Raw genomic sequence first — 22,205 nt, 5'->3', positions numbered from 1 at the left:
GTAAACAGCCGGCTGGCAACGAAGCTGCGAGCTAGGTATGTCAAACTAATTTTCCCTATCCGCGGGTCGTAGGGGAGCGCGATTTTTGGCGGCCACGTACGTTCAATATTTGCGAAATGTGCGATCCGACACGCGCACAGTCGACGTGTTTAATTTCGACATCACTACGTGGCTTTGTAGGGGAAAAAAGGTTTTCCTTTTTTGCCGCTTTTCGCAATATGCGCGAGATATTCACGATGCGTTTCGTCTGGCCTGGTTGATGTAATTGGAAACATTAATATTACGGGGAATATTAACGAGAAGGAAACAAAAGATCGCACAGTGTCTCAGTGGAGCACCATGTTCCATGAGCGTCGCGTTCACTGACGAGCAGACGGGTAGTATATTCGTAGATTCGTAGGTCACTGCCACTTTGCAAGCCACGCACGCGCGCAGGGTGCGTTTCACACGTTCGTTCGGCATGCCTATTCGTACAAAATTCGACATGTCAGGCGAGATCCCAGCCGGAGAGAATCGACCGGATGAGTCTATATTTTTCTGAGATCTGTTGTAGTTGTACGTGTTACCTATACACACTCATGCCACACTAATTTAAACATACACATCACAACGAATCACATTGCAGACACATACACATATATACACATAATGACATTACAGGCACACACACGCTGCACAGAAAGATAGTATTAGCACTTGCATTGTCGTGTCTTAATCTTAAAGTAGGTAGCGCGAAAGAGAAGGAATGTTTGCGAGAGAGTGGAGTTGAGAGGAAGTGAGAGAGTGAGAGAGAGAGAGATGCACGCGAGAGAGGGTGAGTTCGCGAATGACACAGGCTCTGCCTCCTCCGCAGGAATCTCCTGGTCACATTTCCATTTTCTAGAATCGATTCTCATTGCGTTTATCCTTTTAGATCGGGGGATTACGCGATCCTCGACGCTGCCGGAGTATCGATCGTCTCGGATTTTATTGCGTTGCGTCGAGTGTTTCCAGAGAGACACATCATCAATTAGACGCTTTACGCGCGACCTCATCGGGAACTGGTTGTCCCGAGATGTCTCCTGACACGTTCCGGGCTAATTTTTACGTGACTTCCGTCGTCCGCACCGCTCGGGCCGCTGGTGGCCTGCGTTATCTTATTACGTTGAGTTTTATCTGTCATGTAACGTACGTATCGTAATAATTATTGAAATATCTCGTGATTATATAATACGGTTTCGTTCCGGAAGCAAAACATGTCAAACGGCCTGAACGGTCAGCGCAGGAAGCCACGGGAGGTGTATGAGGATTCGGGAAAAAAAAAGTTACCGAAACACTCGGCGCTTGACGCTCGCGCTTTTACGGCTCTAGCAAGTGAATTTACCGAAAGCACGGTCGTTTCGCTACGGGAACGTTCGCGGGATTAGCTTGGCAATTGACACAAATCTTCACGGCGCGCGTCCTCGCGCTGCGACATACGCGCGTTCTCGTACGATTCATTATGGCATGTGTCATAAACAATTATCGCGTTTTGATTGTTCACCCTGTGTGTTTGTGTAACCCATGATAAAATCCACACGAGAAAGTCATAGCGTTTAATCAAACGTGTCCCATTCAGGCAATTATCGATATTTCTCTATTATCCCGTCGGCGCGCGTCGTTCGTGCTATATAACGCAGATTAATAATCTAGAAATTAAATTCCGCGCTTTGGAGTGTGCGCCCATCGATAAACCGTCGTTTCGTTCGAACGTGTATATAATAATGCGGTTTCTCGATATTGTGTCGTTTGTGATTTATCATTTTGTAGATTCTGCGCTCTCGACGGCGCGCGCGCGAGAGAGAGAGAGAGACTCTCGGAGTTGTCGGCGAACGCGCTCGGACTGGATCCGAGGTAGGAATCTTTCCTTAGTTAGGCTTTCGAAAAAGGGAAAGAGAGAGAGAGAGAGGGTCACGTAATCCCGCGATTCGTCGCGAGGAGACCATACCTGTATGCCTGTGCATGTACGGAGACACTTATATTTATTTGTAATATAGTTAAGGGCGCATTGTGTACATATATGTTGAGCTGGTCGAGCTTAAGAGTGTGTAAGATAACTTAAATACATTCGTAATAAAATCCATTATTTTTCACTAAGCTCTCCGTCCGTCTCTCCGTTAATTGCGAGTGTCGGCGCGACACGCTCCTCCGAGCGCGACGAGCGAAGATACACGGGGAGGAGCGCATCGCGCGCGCGACGCAGCGTACATTGTCGTACACTGCGCGCGCGCGTTGCGCCCGTCTTGACTGCTTGTAAAGTAATAAGCATCCTTTCAGCCCTTCGGTAGCCCTCGCTGGTGCAACGTTCCGCCAGGGAACGATACGTCCAAATAGACACACCAATACAAACGGCAGCCGTCAGGTTTACTGCGCGCGACTCGGACGTGTCGGTGAATGACGAATCGCCTCGTGCGAATCGATGCCACCGCGTATTCACCGCGTGATCACGCTGTAAGCGTGGCAATTACATTTTCGCAAGGATGTCGTCGGTTGTGTTCTTCAGCCAGCAGGACAATCGCGCGCGCGCGTAACCGCTGGCGATTTCGCAACATCGCGTTGTTTTGCCGCGAATTTTGGCCGATGTTCCGTTTCCCTCTGGAAATTGTCATTTTATCTCACGTACTTCGGTGGTCTAAAATTATATTCTTCTTGTTATTATTATTATTATTATCATGTGGAAAATTTAATTGTCTTTAATATGTATACTTGGACTTTAATATTATTTTCACGTGTCTGTTCTGCTTCTCGTGGTGTAGTTTCTGACGGGCTGTGATATTTTTAGGTAAGAATATACTAAAGTCGAGGTAACTGAGAGAGAGAGAGAGAGAGAGAGAGAGAGAGAGAAAGAGAGAAGTGGTGCTCGGTTGACCGTCGATTGAACGAGATCGAAAAGATGCGTAGCGGCAATTCTGCATTCGCCGAGTTCGCAACTAGTTACGCATTAGATTATAAGGGTTGCAGAGGGCGCGGAGAAGGAGCGAGAGGTACGCCGAAGGGACGCGCCAACTTCGCGGCTGTAAAGGTAAGAAAACAACGTACTATGTGAGTTTGTAAGTTACCGCGACTCGCGGAGCTGTAGTCCAGCTTGGCGGAAACGCGCTAAGGGGCGTATTTGCAGAGTCGCACGAAAGCCTGCGAAAATGATCGAGCCCTCGGTTTCTGAGATATTTTCGAATATATCCGCGCGAATCCCGTCCGTGTGTGCTCGGTGTTAAAAATTTCTCACCGTAAAACTCGTCGCAAAAAAATCGCGGTGTTTACCCGTAATGACAAAATTGATTTATTTATTCGGGGTGTGAGTATCCCTTTAAAATATCGAGAAGAACACAAAAATAGAAATAAATTAATCAGTCACAAAATTACGATTAATTTGTTATTATTGTTATTATTAATTTGTTTGATGATGCAAAATAATTTACTAAATCATGTTGTTGAACTACGCGATTGTGACTACGCATGTCACGTTACTATTTGCTGATTACCCAGTAAAAATTGAATTCATCAGTTACACCTGTGTTATAATTTCTCACTCAACAACATGTAAACACAACACTTAACACATAGATATTGGACATATGTTTACCGGGTATTGATTATTACGGCGAGATTGAAATTCTCGAGATGTCTTACGAATTTCGCCCGATCGAGTAGTCGTTCCGTGGACGTACGTTTTCGTTTCAACAAGATTTCGCGAGAATTTTGAGCGTATATCTTCACGCTCCTGACGTCATCAGCGAGAAGATGACGGGGGTGGAGAAGGGCAGGAGTTTCAATAACCGTCGCACACACAGACACATAAACACACATATCCTGTTCTCGCAAGAATAGTGTTTTTTTCGTCGCGAAATTTTTGGCCCACCGATATCGACGGGGGTGTACAAGAATCGCCGCGCGACAGATTGGTAGCCGCGCAATATAATACGGCGATATTGAGCGGGACAAGTACAAACGGGGAAGTCAAGCCCGCGCGAAAGGGTGACTACCGCCAACCGTCCTCTTCTTGCTCATATTTCCACCGTATCCCGTAGGAGTGGCTTTTGCCAGTGAATTATTGGTTTATACGAGCCCGGATAAAACTACGTGACAAAGGCAGAAGTCCCGCGCGAGCCAAGGTTGCGCGTATGTGCGCGCTCTATACAGGGTGTATCACCGACAAACTCATAGAATAGATTCTACATAAAAGAAAGGAATAAAAAGTAAAGAAGCCTCGGAGTAAACGCAAGTCCTCAAATGCTTAGTTTCTGAGATACAGCTGTTGCAATCATCTTAGTTTAAAAAGAATATACTTTGCTCATTAAGTCGTGTTTTACAAATAAGTAATTGGACACGTACTGTTGAAAATTGTTCAAAATGCTTGCCTACCTTATCAATTCACAACAGACGTTCGTGGAGTAAAGACGTTCGAACATTTGCATCATCATTTCTGCACCGAGAGAAAAATATGATTATTTTCGGGAACGACATATCCGTTTTTTACTTTGACCACAAAAATAAGCAACATGCACGTAAAGTTATTACCAACTGACACTGCAGTAACTTACTAAAAAAATACGGAGTATTCTTGTGCGGTTAAAATGAAGAAAAGGATATTGTTCCCAAAAATAACTATATTTTTCTCTCGGTGTAACGCTGTCGGTATGCCCATTGGATTCTTGGAAGCTGTTGATTTATCTCATTTACGGGAATATTAAATCAGATGGAAAAAAAAGTATTGTATATCAGCATTCTCGTTTGTCACGCGTTTCCTCCCATCGTTGTCATCTTCCGAAGGCCGTATCTCGAAAACCAAGCCTTTCCGGACGTACGTTTACTAAGGCTCATTTACTTATCTTTCCACCGTAGAATCCGTTTGTCGATAGAGTTCAGATACACACTGTACAGGCAATGCATACGTCCCCCCACATGAGCGTGTATGAAACACACAGGCGCGCAGAAACACGATCACCATTTAGCCTTTGTTTTCCCTTCCCCCCTCCGTAACTTTCTGGGGTTGTCCGGTGGTCCGGTGGAATCGATGGGTGAGTTTTGTCGATGGTTAATGGAAATTAATGGTCCGCTTTGGTCGGATGGAGCACGGCGAGAGTGAGTCACCACTGTGAGGGCGGCTCGAACAATACGCGGGATGTGTGTAGCGCGCGGCGCATAGTTTACCGTTCGTGTTATTATTTATTATCATTATCGCCATCGTGGCATCGTTAAAAAAAACGTGAGTGCGGTCGCGCGACCCGGATTAACGAAATTCGATGCGAGTCGTACATCCCCCTCGCCAAAGATAAATTACGAGCCCGCGAGCGTTCGACGGGCGGGGGCGACGGTGAGAGAGAAAGAGAGAGAAAGAGAGCGCTGATTCGATTAGCATTTTTACCTGGCATCCGGTGAGCCCGACGACGTCTTCGGGAGTAATTTGGCAGCGGAGTCGCAGTCGCGAAATAAGCAGGAAACGGATTGTTCGATCGGCCGACTTTTCTTGCGCCGATATGCGCAGAGTGGCGTGAGCTTATTTCCGTCCGCGCGCGCGCGTTCCTGAAATATCGCCAACGACTCGGCACGCGTGTTGTACCTACGTATACCTACGTATACTTACGATACGTCTCTAACGGTATATACGTGTCGGGAATAATAATAACAATTATAACGGCGCTTTGTGCGTCCCTTGAAGCGCGGATTAACCGGCGGTCAAACAAAGCGGGGGGGGGGGCAGCTCTCGGACCCCGCCGCCTTCTTCGCGGAAAATACACTCGATCACGCGATCCCGCGACTATCGATCATACCGCTGGGGAAGAGAGAGAAAGAGAGAGATAGAAACGCTTCATAAACATTCTATTTAAGTTAGCGACTGCCGAGAGCAATACGTATCTTTCATTCGTTTAAAAGTAATTACGGTTCCGGCTGGGAGTGTGAGTTTCGCCCGAGTTTCATTGTAAATCATTTAGAAATGGCAGAGCACGCGCGCGCGCGCTGCCTTTCCGAAAGTGTTTATTCTTACCCACCGACGACTAATCTTGCGGCTTGCCAGCTAGTCGGATAGCTGATTTGATATTTATTCCTCAAATGGAATTATCATTCATAATTAATTCCCCCCCGTAATTGGCGTCTATCCGCGTGTCAATTTAGGGAGGTACTCGCCGCGGGTGAAAAACAGCGGCTCCGACGACGACGACGACGATCTATTTAGGTGTTTATGATCGTACCTATCACCTTTCTGATCCGGCCGGAGTAATGGCCGAAAAACCATTCGCATGTCCGCGTAAACTATAAATAATCGTCCACGTCGATCTCGGCGATGATTTATGGTTAATTCGGCTGCATTTTCAGCCCGCGAATATGTGTAAGGGGGCCGTCGACACGCGCGCCCGCCTCACTCACTCGCTCACGTACACGCGCGCGCGCTCGCCGCCATCGGGCGTTTTTACAGTGATTGTAACTGCCAGTCATACCTGATCGAATGCATTTTGCGAAGATTTATCGTTCGCGAGTTTTCGCGCTATTTTCGTTATTGTACTCTCTGTGTAGTATTTACAATGAAATCGGTGCGAAGGACAATCGAAACAAATTCAACGCCCATCTATATTATTTATTGGAAATTTCATTTAACCGGATCGCCCAAAAGCGCCGCATTGTCTCCGATAAATTTCGGATCACGCGCGCGGATTACAATTTACTTTTCCCCGCCGCCGGATTTTGCCCGCGGCGCAAGGTGACGCGTAATGTGGACGGGGCCGGGGGGAGGGAGGGCAGAAAGTGGAGAAACGAAAAAAACGCCGGAAAATCCGGCGGGAAATGCCGCCGTCGTCTCGCCGACGACGGGGCGACGATATCGCGAGATAAACGCAAATTCCGGCAATTCCGTAATTCTCGATCGATATCGAGTGGGCGTTTCGCGCGTGATCCGGCGGCGATCGCTCGGGGTCGCCGAGGTCCGGGAAATTTGCGAAATTCAACGTGTAACGGATCGCGCGCCGACATTTTCGCGAGTAGCGCGATCTCATTTCGAATTAATAAATTGGCGCACGTCGTTTGCCTACGCGAATGGCGTTTCTTTTTTTTCTCTCGGTGAAAATTCACGAAATTGCGCGCAGCGTATTGTTGCGCGAGGCTTTTTAATTAGCCGTTGACAATACTTACGTTGTGCCCGATTGCGCGCGGTTTAATTAAAACGAAACACCCGCGGCGATTCCTGTAAGCGACCGCCGATTGGTAAGCAGTCAAACGTCGAGCATCGTTTTCGAGTGACGGGGGGGAGCGCGGGCGAATTGTCACCACGGCGGGTCTTTTTTCGCAGGTCGCTGTCGCTTTTACCCTCCTCCCCTTCTTCACCGCCGCTGTACCGATTTAGAGGCTCTTCGTACGGCGAAATCTCCGTGCAATTAGCAGCGCGCGATCAATAACTCGCGACAATCGATACAACGACCCGCGTGCCCGACACGTAACATTTAGGGACTCCCTCCGTCGGAGGAGGAGGACTGCGTCTTATTTTTACGGCGGTCTGAATAAATCGAAGGGGAAGAGTCGTCTCTCGCGCACTTTAACTTTGCTCGGTCGATTTTCGAGGGTGAAAAAAGAAGCGCGACTCGCGTTGTTACGGCTGAATAAAAATACGGACATTTACGAGCGAGTTACGGGCCGTCTTCACCCTCCCTCCCTCCTCTCCGCCATAGAACAGGTTTAGCGAAAGAGAAAATCTCGCGAACAGTTTGTTTTCTCCCGAGTTTTTCCTCCTCCGCGCCTTAATGCTGGGGAAACTTGCGTCGTTTGTAGAAAAAAAAAGGGAGAAGAAAAAGCGGGACACAAAGGAAAAAGAGGGCCACTGCTAGGTCTGTTTTCGAAGTTATTCTGCAAGCGGCGAAGTGCACGCGCTACGTCATGTAACGCCACTGCCGTGCGCAGGGAGGAGGGAGAGGGGGCTGGGGAGAATATTAAAATCGAATTTCGCAGGGAGATTTGTGTGTTGGGCAGTTTAACGACGACGTCGCATCGGAGCGCACGCGTGCATTAGCAGAGCGGACGCGGCTTCGCCGCAGCGGCGGGTGGATCGTTTTCAAAAGATGGACCCGGAGATTAATGGCGGCCGGTTTGCCGATCGTTGCTCCGATTGTTCGCCGTCTCGATTGTTCGGCCCGCGCCTGTGTACGCACAATGTCAGCTAATGTCGGCTAATTATGCGAATAACCGTTTACACACCGTGCGTACGCGCGTCCGTCCCTCGCGGTTCCGCGCGAATTTCCGACCCGGAGATCCGCCGGGTGAGGGGAGGGGGACGCGCTGCGGCTCCAACCTGTACTCTAATTTTGATTCACGAGCCGTCTTATTCGAGCGACGGGCTCGGAGGAACGCGAAAATTTCGAGATCGAGTCCGCTTGTACGCATCCGTATCTCAGACGCTACGAATTAAAGTTGAGATCGAATTGAAATTTGGCCGATCGGAAAGTTCACTCGAGCGAAGTAAACTCGAGTTTTCAGCGACAGCCTTGTTCCGATTGGCCAAGTTTCAATACGATCTTAATTCGTGATCTGATGCAGGCTTAAGGGCCTGGCCTTTTATTTTCCCACTGGGAAAAATGTCCGTCGGTTAAACCGATTAAATAACGTATCCGATTGTTATTTTTATTATATAGATTCAGTGATGGATACTTCTATCCGATGAAGTATCCGATGAAATTACCGATACGATTACCGATGCAGTTACCGATGAAACCTGATCGGGAAATTAGTCACCCTTTGCGATTTTTTATCGGATAAAAGCGCGACTTGATCGGATGAAATGACGAAATGATCGGACATCGTACTTGATCGAGTGTGTCTATTTGTTATTATTTTTTTCGGTTATCCGATCAGATATGACCGGATATTTTTCTCAATGCTTGTTAACTTTTGGTTCGGACTTGAACTGGTGCAATAATGCAAAAACGGTGTTTTTCTGTTTATGGTTAATCTTTCAATCATATTATGGGTCAGGTAGATCCGGTGAGCTATTTATAGAGCTGTAACGAAGCTGTAACGAAGAGAAATGCGTAATATATGAATTCAATCTCGAAAAATCATTAGAGTCGCTTTGTCCGTTACATGTGGTGCGAATCTGACAAACCGATTAATGCATGTTTGAAAACCATCCAAATTTGACACGGGGTCAAACCTATAGCGTGCAGTCGGTGCGTAATTTGACATCGGAAGAGAAATTATTTGTTTTGTTAAAAATTGCATGTGAACAATAGTAAGCATTGTGATTACACGTATTATTTTTAAACAATAAATAATAGTGTTAGGGTCAGATGGCATGTAACCTACACGAGCGCGTCCCGTCAAGCGTGATATCGAATAATTAAAAAAATTAATTTGATAATTGAAATTAAACAATGCATGTTACCATTTTGTAAGTAAAAAAAATTTTCTTGATATTTTCACGAAAAAACAGTCTTTCCTATAAAACATTCATTTCTCACACTTCAAAATATCCTCTTTCCAGTGATCCAAAAAAACATATTTGTCGAACACGCGCTAGAATTATATTCTTTTTCTATTTAAATTATCTTTCAACTTTACCCCCCATCCCAGCCCTCTACAGCTGTAAATAAAAATAATAAAAAGTAAAAAAGTTAAGATTTTTAAAATAAAACACTCCATCCCGCCATCCGCGGGGACCATTGTCTGATTTCGATTTTTTCTGAGTAACTTAATTTTTAATTTTCCACGAATGTATGGTCAAATATTAAAGTAGAAGAGTTACACTTTATTCTGGAATTTGCTCAGTTTCTTTTCATTTATATTTTTTCAAATATGGAATTTAGAAAAGCGCGCAGGGTCAATATGATTTTGTTTGCGATGCGAGTGACTTTTTAGAAGATTCCATTTTCATAGAATAGACATCTTGCGACTGCTTGCGCTTGGCTCGCGGACCAGTCCTCGGCAGGTTCCTGGCCGCGTTATGTCGCTTCTAGTCAAGACTCGTAGATAACGAATATTGAATTCTCTTTTTTCTACCGTTACTTCGTTAAATTAACAAATGGTTAATCATTAAACCGATGGTCTTGTAATGGGTAACTTTTAAAGTTTAATAATTAACCACGAATAGAGAGACGTAACTTTTACATTATCGTCGGGTTAAGTTTCAACCACAAGTTAACTAAAATAGAAACTAAGCCTTAGCCTAAGATTTGATTACTCACCGTGACTGTCTTCGTTAAAATTAATATTGACAAAATCATGAGATAAAAGGACAGTTCCAGGTCAATTTAAATCTGTCAATTTAAATCTGTGGTTATTTATCGATTGTTCGAATAAGAGAAAAGTGTTCGTTCAATTTTACATGTGTGCTGAATCGATCACAAATGTCATTTTGTGGATATATCTTTTTCTTATCTTTAAAATATAACGCGAAACATCTTGGCGTGCGTTTTCTCGCTTCTGACGTCATTAAACAAGAACAGTCATAGCGAGTAATCAGGAGCCTTGATGACGGAACAAGGACACGGGGAGAATATCGCGCTGTTGGCTCTGAGTCGCGGAAAAATGCACGATCAGAAGGGCGACGAAATTTTATCGCGATGGTGGCGAGCGAGCGAGCACATTTCTGGAGGATGTTCCCGAAGTAATTGCTCGACAGTCGCGAACACGTTTTTCGAGCAACTTTGGTTTCTTGATTCTTACAAGTAAAATACGGAGATTTCGTTGCGAGAATCGCAGAAAAATGTGAATGCCCTGCTGATTAAAATTAGGTTCTCAGCGACGTAGATGGCCTGTGAACGGCGCTGTAATATCATGTTAATTTACGTATAAAATGTAATTACACAACAAATAAAATATAGAGTCAATAGGAAGCCGATAAAACGAGCTAACTGACATGTACATCGCGAATTGCATTTATTTATTTTACATTTTGTTAACTCAAATTTCAGCTGAGCGTTAAAATAAGCATTGGAAATCGGCAGCGGCAGCCGATATGTGTGTTAACAGTATCTTATATTTTCTAACAAATTAAACCAAAAATGTAAAGGCCCTTCGCAAATTCGTTATTCGGATCGACGGATGGACAATATCGGATCTAAATCGATTTAATGTCGAGCGAAGTTTTAACGGAATCTTAAGCCGCAGCTCAGTCCCCCTTGGAGGGGATCAAAGTATCGAATTAAAAAGTTGCCGGGGGAGAGATAAGACGAAGATACTACAACGGCCGATCAAATAGCCGGCCCCGGGAACAATTCATCGAGATAAACGGTCGCGCACACCACGGCTCGCTGTTGCGGAGAAACGCTCTGTATGCGCGGTACGAATCGATTATGCTTCGTCTATTAAGCCAGCTCCGTAGCTAATTAATACGCCTATTTAATTTGGGCACAAGTTCGTTACGTCAACTCGAACACGTCGAATCTGACTGGTTGGCTGAGTCGGGGACGGTAAAATGAAGAAGGAAGAAAGGGCGGAAAAGACGTATATACGCGGTGGAGAAACCAGACGGATGAAGTGCGATTATTAAATATATTCTAAAGTACTTTTAAGACAAATCGAAAACTATTGAGGATAACTGGAGTTTTCATTAAGTTGTAATGTCAAGTGTTTCTTTTTTTTTTTTTATAACGTGTTTCTAACAGATTTCGTTTATTTATAGTTAAGTTTAATACTACATCGATTTTTAAGGTATATTTTGAAACAGTAATATGGAATGGGTTAGATAAAACGGAATATCTTAGTTATCTTGCAAAAAAGTAATTCCCGCGTTTCGATGAATAATAATAATCGAGTAGTCCATAATAATATTTCTTTAGCATCCTGAAGGAAACAAGAGTATATGCAGTACTTACAAAATGTGGCAGGTAACATGGACCATTCCATGATACCCGACACCGCCATTTTGACCTTTCCATCGTACACAATGGAAATGTACACCATACGATACTTGCAGAATATATTACATTAAAGCTATTTTAGTTCTACATGTAACGAAAGTCGACTAAGAATCTGTGAAATATATTGACTGTTAAAAGAACTTTCAAAATGTATCTAATGAAAATAATGAAATACAGAAAATCTCCAATTTAACGTACAGTAGTGGACGGAAGGGTTGTTGCACTTTTTTTTTTATAAATTTTGGAACGCGTCCCGTGTCCAATAGGCAGATTTGTTTCTTAGTTATTCCCAGGAAATACACTCTCCTATTGGATACGAGATGCGTTGCGAAACTCGTTACAAAAAGTGTAACGACCTTTCTGTTCACCACTGTACACACTGCACACATGATTCCGTTATTGGACTGTCGCTTTGTAGGTTACATTAGGGGTCTAGCGGCTAATAATTCCATCGCTATCCGCTAAGTTGCGACATTTAACAGGCTAGAAATCGTGGTTATTCCATATACGCGATATATCCCATATTACCCGGCTATTTCATATTACCTGTACTGCCCCCCAGGCGGAACAGATAGTCACGATGACGTCAAAATGAGATAGTGATGGAATCGTGATCGAAAAGCGAGTTTTTATAGTCATTTCCTCGTCATTTTGACGTTGTTTTAACATTTTTGTCCTGTCTCAGTCCGCTACCGGCGAATAAGATTGTGGAAAGAAAAAGAAAAGAGGACAAAAAGCAGAGGCGGGGCAGGGGACGATGAGTGGCGAGCGGAAGTTCTCGCGATATTTATTATTCATGACTTTTCCGGTCGGTCGGCGGACATATAAAGAAGGATTTTCGGCGTATATTATATATTGGATATATCGGTGACGGAAGGGGGAGGGGGGAGGGAAGAGATAGAGCACGCGTTCCTCTGGATTATCAAATATCGGAGGAGTGTGCTCGCGATTTTCTCCCGTGTTTGTAAAATGGACGTACGGAGCGTGTAATATATCGCCGTGCAAACAGACGACGCGAGTCGATGCGTCTCAATCGGGCGACGTCGCCGTCCATCCATCCGGAGCAGTAAGTGCAGTCGTGAGTCGCGACATACGCGACCCTTAGCTATCCCCGGCGATCTAGTCAGGACGATACTTACTTCCTCGCGCACCGGAGAGAGAGAGAGAGAGAGAGATATCGATCGATCGATCGCCACGCGTAGCGATCGACAAGCGCGCGCGTAAACGGGGTCGCGCGGGGTCGAATTACATTTCATGCTGCGGTCGATGTAAATTTCGTCGAAAATAGCGCGCAACCCGAAGGAGGAACGGAGATTCCTTCGCCGCGCTACAGCGCATCATTCTCTACTCGCGGGTGGGGAAGGGGGATCGAAAAATCCGAAGCCGGCAAATCACGCGTTATCGCCCCCACCGAGCCTCCACCTCCCTCCGTCTAAAACACACGAGCTCCTGTTACCGACTTAAACTACTTCCATCCGGCGGCTCGAACTACTCCGTTTAACGATGAAGTAATAAGCATAGACAGATCTGCCGATACGTCTAAACAGTTTTGGTCAATTCGAGACGCGTGGAACTGAAGCTTCGGTCCTGTCGACGACATTCGACGTCCGGGGCGACGACGACGACGCACGACGTTCTAAGCCCGCGGGAGAAGAGAGAGCCGGCCGCGCGGTCGCGAGAGTAATCGCGTCGAAAGGGAAGCCGGGAGGAGAACGAGAGAGAGAGAGAGAGCGTGTGCGAACTCTCGCATATTTTACGAGCGTTATCCGCACTGCGTCGGATTCGGATTAGCCCGGGTCGCATGAGCGCCCGGGAGATAACGGTAGATAACGCTCTTGAAGACTCGAACTTATATTAACGTTATCCCGACGCCTTATCATACACCATCCGCGCGCCACCTGAACATGACGTCCCGTTGCCGGCTGTGTCACCTGCCTCTGACCCAGTCCAACTTTCTGTATACCCCTTCCGTTTTCGCCCACCGCCCCGGCTCGACCCCGCACCGACCGTGGTGTACGCTCGTATACACACGTACACACGTGCACGAGCGCGCGCGTCCGGCTTTCCAGCTCGCTCGTTCGCGCGTCCGTCGGTTTTGGCGGTCGTCCAGAAAGTCATCGTTCGAGTCGCCATCGCGCCAGCGATGATTTACCACTCGCCTCTTCGTCATTCGCGCAGGTGCATCTTGCCCTTCGCGGCCGTCGATTCATCACTTTAACGGTCTTACGGCCGTGTCACCGCGAATCGTCGCTAATGCACCGTCCGACGCCGCTCGTGCGTAACGTAGGGTCCGCCGTTGGATTCTCACGCTTCGCCAGGGGGGTGATATCGGGGACGTACGGAACGTATCGCCGCCGACGGACGTATTCGAATGCAAGGTTCGATAACGTGCGAGCGGTCACGAAGGATGAATAAAATGACGCGGTTAAAGTTGCATTTCGTCGAAGCCCTGTTAAGCTGCAATATTTATTTATTTCGTTAGCGGACACGCGGCGGCTAACTAACGTACATTCGTAATGGCTTTTAATTGAAACGGCGGCTTTTCGATGGCCCGTTCCGGCGCACACGATCGTAAATATCGCGTCCGCGCGGAGAACGACCCAGAGAGATGGGGAGGAAGAGAGGTAGGGGTAGATAGATAGATAGATGATGCGTTTGTTGGCATTTGATGCGACAAATGGTAAGTTATTTCCGTTTGGAGACTTAACGTAGAACTAAGTAGACTTGATGTAGGAAATTTCGTCCCGGGATGCTACGTTATTATATTATGTGAATATTTTATCGTATTAGATGGGAAGTTAAGTTAAATTGGAGATATACAATAATTATGTCACACCACGAGATATGATGACATAACTATTAGCGATACTATTAGCTTGCGTGAGGGTCTGTGTGATGGCAGGGCCGGGAGGGAGGGGGAGTAAAAGCCATGAAAAGCCACGTCATATCAAATGGCATATCTTGTGTACAGTAAAAGAACTTGTGTAAATAACGATCCGTGGAAATTTTTGTGCTATTTTAATAAAGTGAATATGTTAAAAAGGTGAATATGTTAATTTAACATATGTTTGTATACCTCTTAACATATTCCCATGTTAAAGTAACATAAAAATTTCGCTCAGTACACCGTTATTTACATGAAATTTTCGTGTAAATATGGATGCGCGCGGTTATTCACTTTGTTTGCATTCGTAACACATTTGTTTTTACACAAATGATGAAGATTTTTAAGTTTTGATACGGTTTTGTGTTAATAAGCAAAATGTTAATTTTTACATATATTTACTCTTCTGGGAACACAACTTTCTAACTGATCGGAATTATAAAATAAAGCAATCAATTTGATATTATATGCCTAAAAATCATTTCTACTTTGGAAAAAGATGGTAGCGCGCAGTCTACTAATTATCACCCACAATATGGTTATAATCTATTTTTTTATTCTGTGTGTCGGCGAAGAGAGGGGGAGAATTCTACATATCATCGTAATATCGGAATGGAAGAAATATTTTGCGACGAAATTGAGAGGAACGAAGAGGAAGAGGAGAGGTAAAAATATCCAAATTTGACATAATTGTCGAATGGGCCTTTAGATTTGATATCAATTTGTAGTTGGTCGGGTGCGCAGCCGAGAAAAGAGACTGTTTCCAAAAGTAATTAAGATCATAAAGAGAAAGAGAAGGAAAGAAAGAGAGAGAGAGAAAAGGAGAGAAAAAGAACACACGCAGAGCGCACGTGCGCAACTACGGAAAAAGATCTCGGGCGGAACATCGAAATCCGCGAGAACGCAGTGGAAACCATGCGGACTGGTCGGACGTGTCGGAGCGGCCGGGACAGGTCGGGACTCCGCGAAACTTTTTTTCGCCGGATTAATTTCTCCGGAACGATGAACAACAGGTGAAGGCGCCAGGGGGCTATCTCCGGGTATTAACTTTATTTCGCATCGACTCTTCTTTTTTCCTCCCCCCCCCCTCCCCCCGTAGTTGTATGTTTTTCATGAGAGCGCAGTTTATCAGGGAAATTTCTTCGCGCTCCGATATTTTTCCGGGGTTTTAAGCTCGTATCGGGTATCGGAGATCACCGTGATCGCGCCGCGGGCCCATCCGGGCGATCCGATATCGTTACCGGCGCAAATGGCACGCGTTACACCGTATTAGAAAACAGAAATGCATCGTAACCTGGCTCCCGTTGGGAGCAGAGCGCGATTAAAGGCTTCGGGAGAAATTGACGTTCTCTCTCTCTCTCTCTCTCTCTCTTTCTGTGTGTGTGTGCGCGCGACACCGGTGAATTTCCAGCTCGGCTAGTCGGCGGAAGCCAGACTCGCACTTCTGGTGATTCGTTATGGACGAACTTGGAATTTTTGCGGCCTGGTAACAGCGGATGGTCAGTAATGTCGGTCAGTCGTAGAACTCTTTCGCTCTGTTTCCTTCTCGCGCTCTCTAAATTACTGCGCGACTGAGACGTTTGATAAAAATATTTTACGGCCCGGACAATGGCGCGAGAGAAAGCCGACTCTTCTCCTTCGGCTTGAACTTTTCAAGTTCTCTCTTGCCTCGTAACTCAACGTGTGCTTTTATATTTTTCATCACCACGAGCAGAAAGAGAGAAAGAGAGAGAGACAACGAGGAAGGGGATGGGGAGTGAGGGAGGAAAACCAGAATAAAATAGGTAGAAATTCGTCAGAGATACGGTATTACAATTTTTCGATACTTTTTAAAAGATATAAAAATTCCCGATACGTCCACGTAATTTACGTTTATATCATCGAAATGCGCGTAAAATTTAGCTCGTATCGTATCGCGAAACCAGTTCGATTGGAAACTACGGCAAAGAATATATACCGCTCGTATCATTTTTTGTTTTATTCTTGTTATTTTTTACGCCTTTCAAATTTTTCCAATTTTTACTCCTTTTGCCGAGGCTCGTTTTTTTTTTCGATCCCCTTCGAGATTCAATCGGTTACCGACCCACAGACTCCGTCACTCCGTTACCGTCGTACGCGCACCTGTACATTGTTTCTCGTTCGATTACAAACGGCTATTCGGTAGCTTATAGGGAAAGCGAGCCGCTCTGCTTCGCCCGCTCGCTGTTCGATAAACGCGCTCACGCGTCAAAACTTTCAAGATAGATAGTCGAGTTGCGGATTCATATTTAATATGACCTGGCTTGTGCACCTACGTCGGAAACAGTTCCATCACAGACTGTGATTTTCCAAAATGCATGCGGGATATTATCCCAGAGAAGCTTTCCCTCTTCCTTTTATAGTCTGTCTAACGTAGGAAGTACATTTTTCAAATATGCACACGGCGGGAGCCGCGGCTGAAGTAATCGAGATCGCCGGGCGGACAACGTAGCGACTTTCCGACGATAAAAGTCGACGTATACTCGCTGATACGACTGCGACGAAGTGTGTGGAAATACTTTTGTATTTTCAGCGTGATCGTCGCTTGGGAAATTATTGAATTGATTGAGATGAGTTTACCCACATCGAGAAGTGCCAATTACTTCGCGCGCTACGCTCGGCGCGTCTCCAATTTCGCGCCGCTTCGTAAATATCCGCGGGAGCGCGAAGACGTTAGCAGGACGAAGATGCCGCATTTAGTCCGATGACGTCTGTCTCGCAGCGGAAAAACAGCAATAACGAGCGCGTGGCCGCGTGTGTATTTAAAGTGGCTCTTAATACGCGCACGAAATCGCAGCGTTACGCGCTGAACCAACAGAACGAGCGGAATGATTTGTTAGATATTACAGCGAACTTTCAACGATTTCGAAAACATATATCACATTTCCACCATCGTCGGGGGAATTTTTTATACCAACGTTTTTTTAGCGCGTTACGGTACGCGCGTATGTGCGTTCCCTCCCTCCATCCTCTCTCTTTCCCTCACTCTCTTCTCTCTCCCGTCTCACTCTCTCCCCCTCTTTCTTCCTCTCGCTCGCCATCCCTCCAACGCGTTGCTCCGGGTATCGTTGACTGGTTAATGAGACTTTTGTGTAATTAACGAGAATGGACAGCGCGGAGAAATTACGGGAAAATACATCGGGATCTACGCGCGCAGATAATAAAATACACATCGAAAATATATGCGCGGAGAATTCCATTCCGCCGTCCCTGCGGTTATCCGCTGCTCCGATTTCGTCGACGTCACGCGTTCACGTAGAAATACGTGGTTTCGAATTAAGGAGAGCACGCGATAACGCGCGCAAAATATCACACACACACCCGGGGAACAGAGGCGGTCCAAAGGTCATTTGCGGCGTCGGAGCGCCGTTAAATCGGGCTCCCGTCGAAGGGCGCGTCTTCCGGGCGCCGATCGAGCGAGGGATTTCGAAGGGTAGCGTGCCTCCCGCAGGCGAAAGAGGTTCTCCGGACAGCGAGAGCTCGGCGAAAGGGGCCCTCCGCGGAAATGACAATTTCCCGCGGCGCGATTTAATGCGTACAGCATTCGTCGGCGTAGGCCGGCGCAGCTACGGCGATTATTGCATGCAAATCTAATTAAGGTACAACATTAATTCAGCACCTAATGGCAGTAATGAGATTTCATGCACAAAGCGCATGGAACTAATTAAAATGGAATATTGGCTGAACGCGACCGAACGCGCGCAATGAAACGTTCGTACTACTGCGCGCCGCGACAATTCCACCGTCGGCTTCCCTTAAAACATTCGTAAGAGGACGAACATGCCGGCGAGTGTGCTCCGTGCGTGCGTCTGTGTGTGTTTGAGCCACTGGGTGTATACGACGAGACGTGACCGGACGAGGAACGCGAGGTTAGAGCTGCTCGACCACTGTTTGGACTGACAGTGAAGCGGACGCGAAATATGTCAGACGTACCGATGCGAGACGTGAGAAACCGAAAGGTTTGCCGGAGATTCTGAAGTAACCGGTGAAACTCTCGGTCTCTCTCCTTCATCCCCCCTCCCCCCTCTCTCTCTCACTCACTCTCTCTTTTCTTTCCCCTTTATTTCTACCCTCGCGAAGTCGAAGGGCAGTTGGTTAGTCGGCGATATATTCGGCCGTCTCGTCGTTTATTTAAGAAAGCGGTGCGGAATAAATAGTCGTGGGTATAAAAGGACTTCGCAGCGCGCGGGCTTGCGGAATAATTTATCGCGTTAGAGACCCGCGTATATCGCGGTCATGCGTACGGTTATGCGAGGATTCCGCGATATTTGCGCGCGTTTAGGCTCGCTGTGGGACGAACGAATGGCTCTGGAATGACCCGGCGCGGATCCGGTAAATAACCGCTTCAATTTGCGAACGCGTAATAATTAAAAACCGACGGCGCTGTGCGTCCCCGCTCATTTCTGAAAAATATATAATTATGTAACCAGGTTACGAACGTAAAGTACGGTAAGATATATCGTGTCGCGCTGTGAGAGAGAGAGAGAGAGGGAGGGCGGTAACGCGCTCGAAAAATGTGACGTCATATCGATTCGGATTACCGTAGAGACAGTCAAAGACAGAATCTCGATGGTCGATGACTCGGCAATCCAGATTTCAGATATGTGAAAACATACAAGTCATGACTGTGTTCTACATAGAGGTGCGCGTTCGAACATTTATTATCAGTCAATTATCATAGATGACGTTACATTTGCACTCTTCTCCATTATCGTTTTACACGAACTACAAATCGATCATATATTTCTGCCGATTGGGATTGCATTATTTGCGCGATAACGCGAATACGATATCGTTTCTGTCAACAGAACGGGATGTAAAAAAAAGCATTTTGTACTTGTTTTAAAATCGGCCTTTGTTAAAATATTTTTTTTATTTTTAACGTATGTTAATTTAACGTGTGTTAATTTAACGTTTTATATTTATATTCTCTCTCTCTCTCTCTCTCTCTCTCTCATACACATATATACACATGCGCACACGTTATATGTATAATTTATTGTTTTGAGTCGAAATTCAACATAAAAAAATGTAAGTGTTAACATATTTTATACTTCGATGTCGATTAATATATTATGGACATTAATTAATTTTATGTTAATTTTTGACATTATATCTATGTTACTTTTCAATATATTCACCTTGTGTTAACACAAACATTCGGGCCTATTGAGAAAAGTAAAATGCATTAAATATTACACAATTTTTTATTTTTGTATCATCAACGTTTCAGATATCTTCACGTTTAATCTCTAGAGAGATCCGAGAATCTGATTGAAGATTAAATTTGGCAACCTCTGATTAGTACAATGCAGCTAATTGACTTTTCTCTTTTACCCCTGTCTCTTTTACCCTCTTTTATCACCTATATGAAAACGTCGATACGCGTGAGAATCTAAAACGGGAGCCGTGCCATTACATTACCGCAATATTACGCGACGACATCCTGGAATACAGAAGTTATCGCATTATCGGTCTCACGGACGATAAAAGATGGCGCGAATCGCGTCATTCTCGTGAGAGATCTCGGCGAGATTGATTGAAACAGCGCAAGATAGGCATGCATATACAAGCACTTTTATCGTCCTATATGAAATCCCTTGTCTACCCTCCCTACCGTTTGGCGCTTTGTCGGCCTTTATATCCTTCATGATGCCTTCATGGGTTATGAATCCAATATCCAGAGAAGCGATTCCTGCGTTTCTTCATTTTCTCTCTGTTTATATCTATCGACATGTTAACGTGCGAAACAAAACGTGTGTGCGCGCGCGCGCGCGCGTGTAATATCGCGGGCGATCATGTGTCGCGAGACAATCGGCCGCGCAGAAAGCGCGGAGGAATGTCGTTTGCGAACAACAACGCGAGTATTATCCGCGACAGAGATGTCGGTCGGGTTTAATTGGAAAAAAACTCGACTCCAAATTGAGCAAATAGCTCACCGCCGCTAACAAGTGGACGTAGCGGCCGCCTCGGGATAACCATCAAACGTGCAAATTTAGCGCGCAATTTCGCGGATCATTTTGAGGAAAGATCAGTCCCCAGCGAAACGCGGCGCGCTATTCCCCGCATTCCTCTCGCTTTGTATACGAACATTATCACGCCCACACATTGCGTTCCCTTCGCGTATCCTTCTCTCTCCTGGAAATACATACATTCCCTAATAGCGAGGGGCAAGGGAGACAGGAGGGGGGGACTAACGAGTACACGTAGAACCGTACGTTTAGTATGTCGACAGCATCTGCGACGGTAGTAAGGTTTTCTAAGGTTGGCAGCAACAACCCTGCAGTGGATAAACAAGTGGTAACAAGCTACGTGCTCGGCCTGCCCCCGACCCTCTCGCATTACCTGTGACAAATCCACCCTCCGGCGAACGGAACCTTCGGTGTGTATCTGCTTTCCTCTCTCTCTCTCTCTCTCTCTTTCTCTCTCTCTCTTTCTCGTGCAAGATTTAACCGCGATTTGTCATTTCCTCCGTGTACGCGACACCTCCGGTTAATGTTAAGCGCATGCGTGGCCGTGAAAATTGTTCGCATGAAATATACGGGGCGCGCATTAGACGAGTTTACGCGTTCGGTCGCCCGCTAAACGTCCGATGCGGGTCCGAGAGTAGTCCGATGAAGGAGATCCGCCTTTCGGTTTCATCTCTCGTTATTTCATCTCGTCGCCCGTCATCGATACGCCTATTCTGCAGAACTTTTAACGACAGTCGTCGATGGAAGTTGCAAAATGGACTTTGCGACACGAGAGAGAGAGAGAGAGAGAGGGGGAGAGGTCGATCTTTTCAGAAGCGAAGCCTTAAGAAAGCGACGTTCCAGCTGCCAAATGCCCGGTGTTTCTCCGAGGTTTCCAATTATCCCAAAAGTTCGCGGGGGCCTGTCCATGCTTCGATTAATAAATATTAATTAAAAAAAATTGCAGGGTCTTCTTTCGCGCTGGGGAGAGCGGCCGCGGCTTCTAACGGGTGGCTCGCGCGCGTAGCAAAAAAAACGGTGATAGATCATCGTTAAGCGCGCTCGAGTGGTTCCGCGCGCCCGTTAGGTGGCCCCTATATATTTTAAGGCGCCTGCAACGTAGAATGCCTCAAGTTAGTTGCTTAGCGGTTGCCGGCTGAGAAGGTGCAGCACTTTATAAATACCAATTACGAGCTTTAGCGGGCGGGCAATTTAAGGCGGATAATTTATAACGCTTAGCTTAAAAACGAGACTTAGCGCACGCCTTAATTGCGCTCGTTTGTGCTTTTCACGTGTACGTACTCGCCCGGCGGCTGCTCGATAATTTTGACCGAGTTATCGTCAAAAACGGTTACGTTCTAACGAGCGATAAACTTGCGGGCGCGCGCGCGCACACACACAGGCAGACAGACCGACACACACACACACACACATGCTTCCAGACCAGTCCCGACGCGCGAGCGCGCTGTACGGGAATATTAAAAATCGCCAAAG

This window comes from Dinoponera quadriceps, unplaced genomic scaffold (assembly GCF_001313825.1).
Source record: "Dinoponera quadriceps isolate SergipeBrazil2010 unplaced genomic scaffold, ASM131382v1 scaffold1750, whole genome shotgun sequence".
Classification (NCBI taxonomy): domain Eukaryota; kingdom Metazoa; phylum Arthropoda; class Insecta; order Hymenoptera; family Formicidae; genus Dinoponera; species Dinoponera quadriceps.
Note: the sequence above shows the minus strand (reverse complement) of the source record.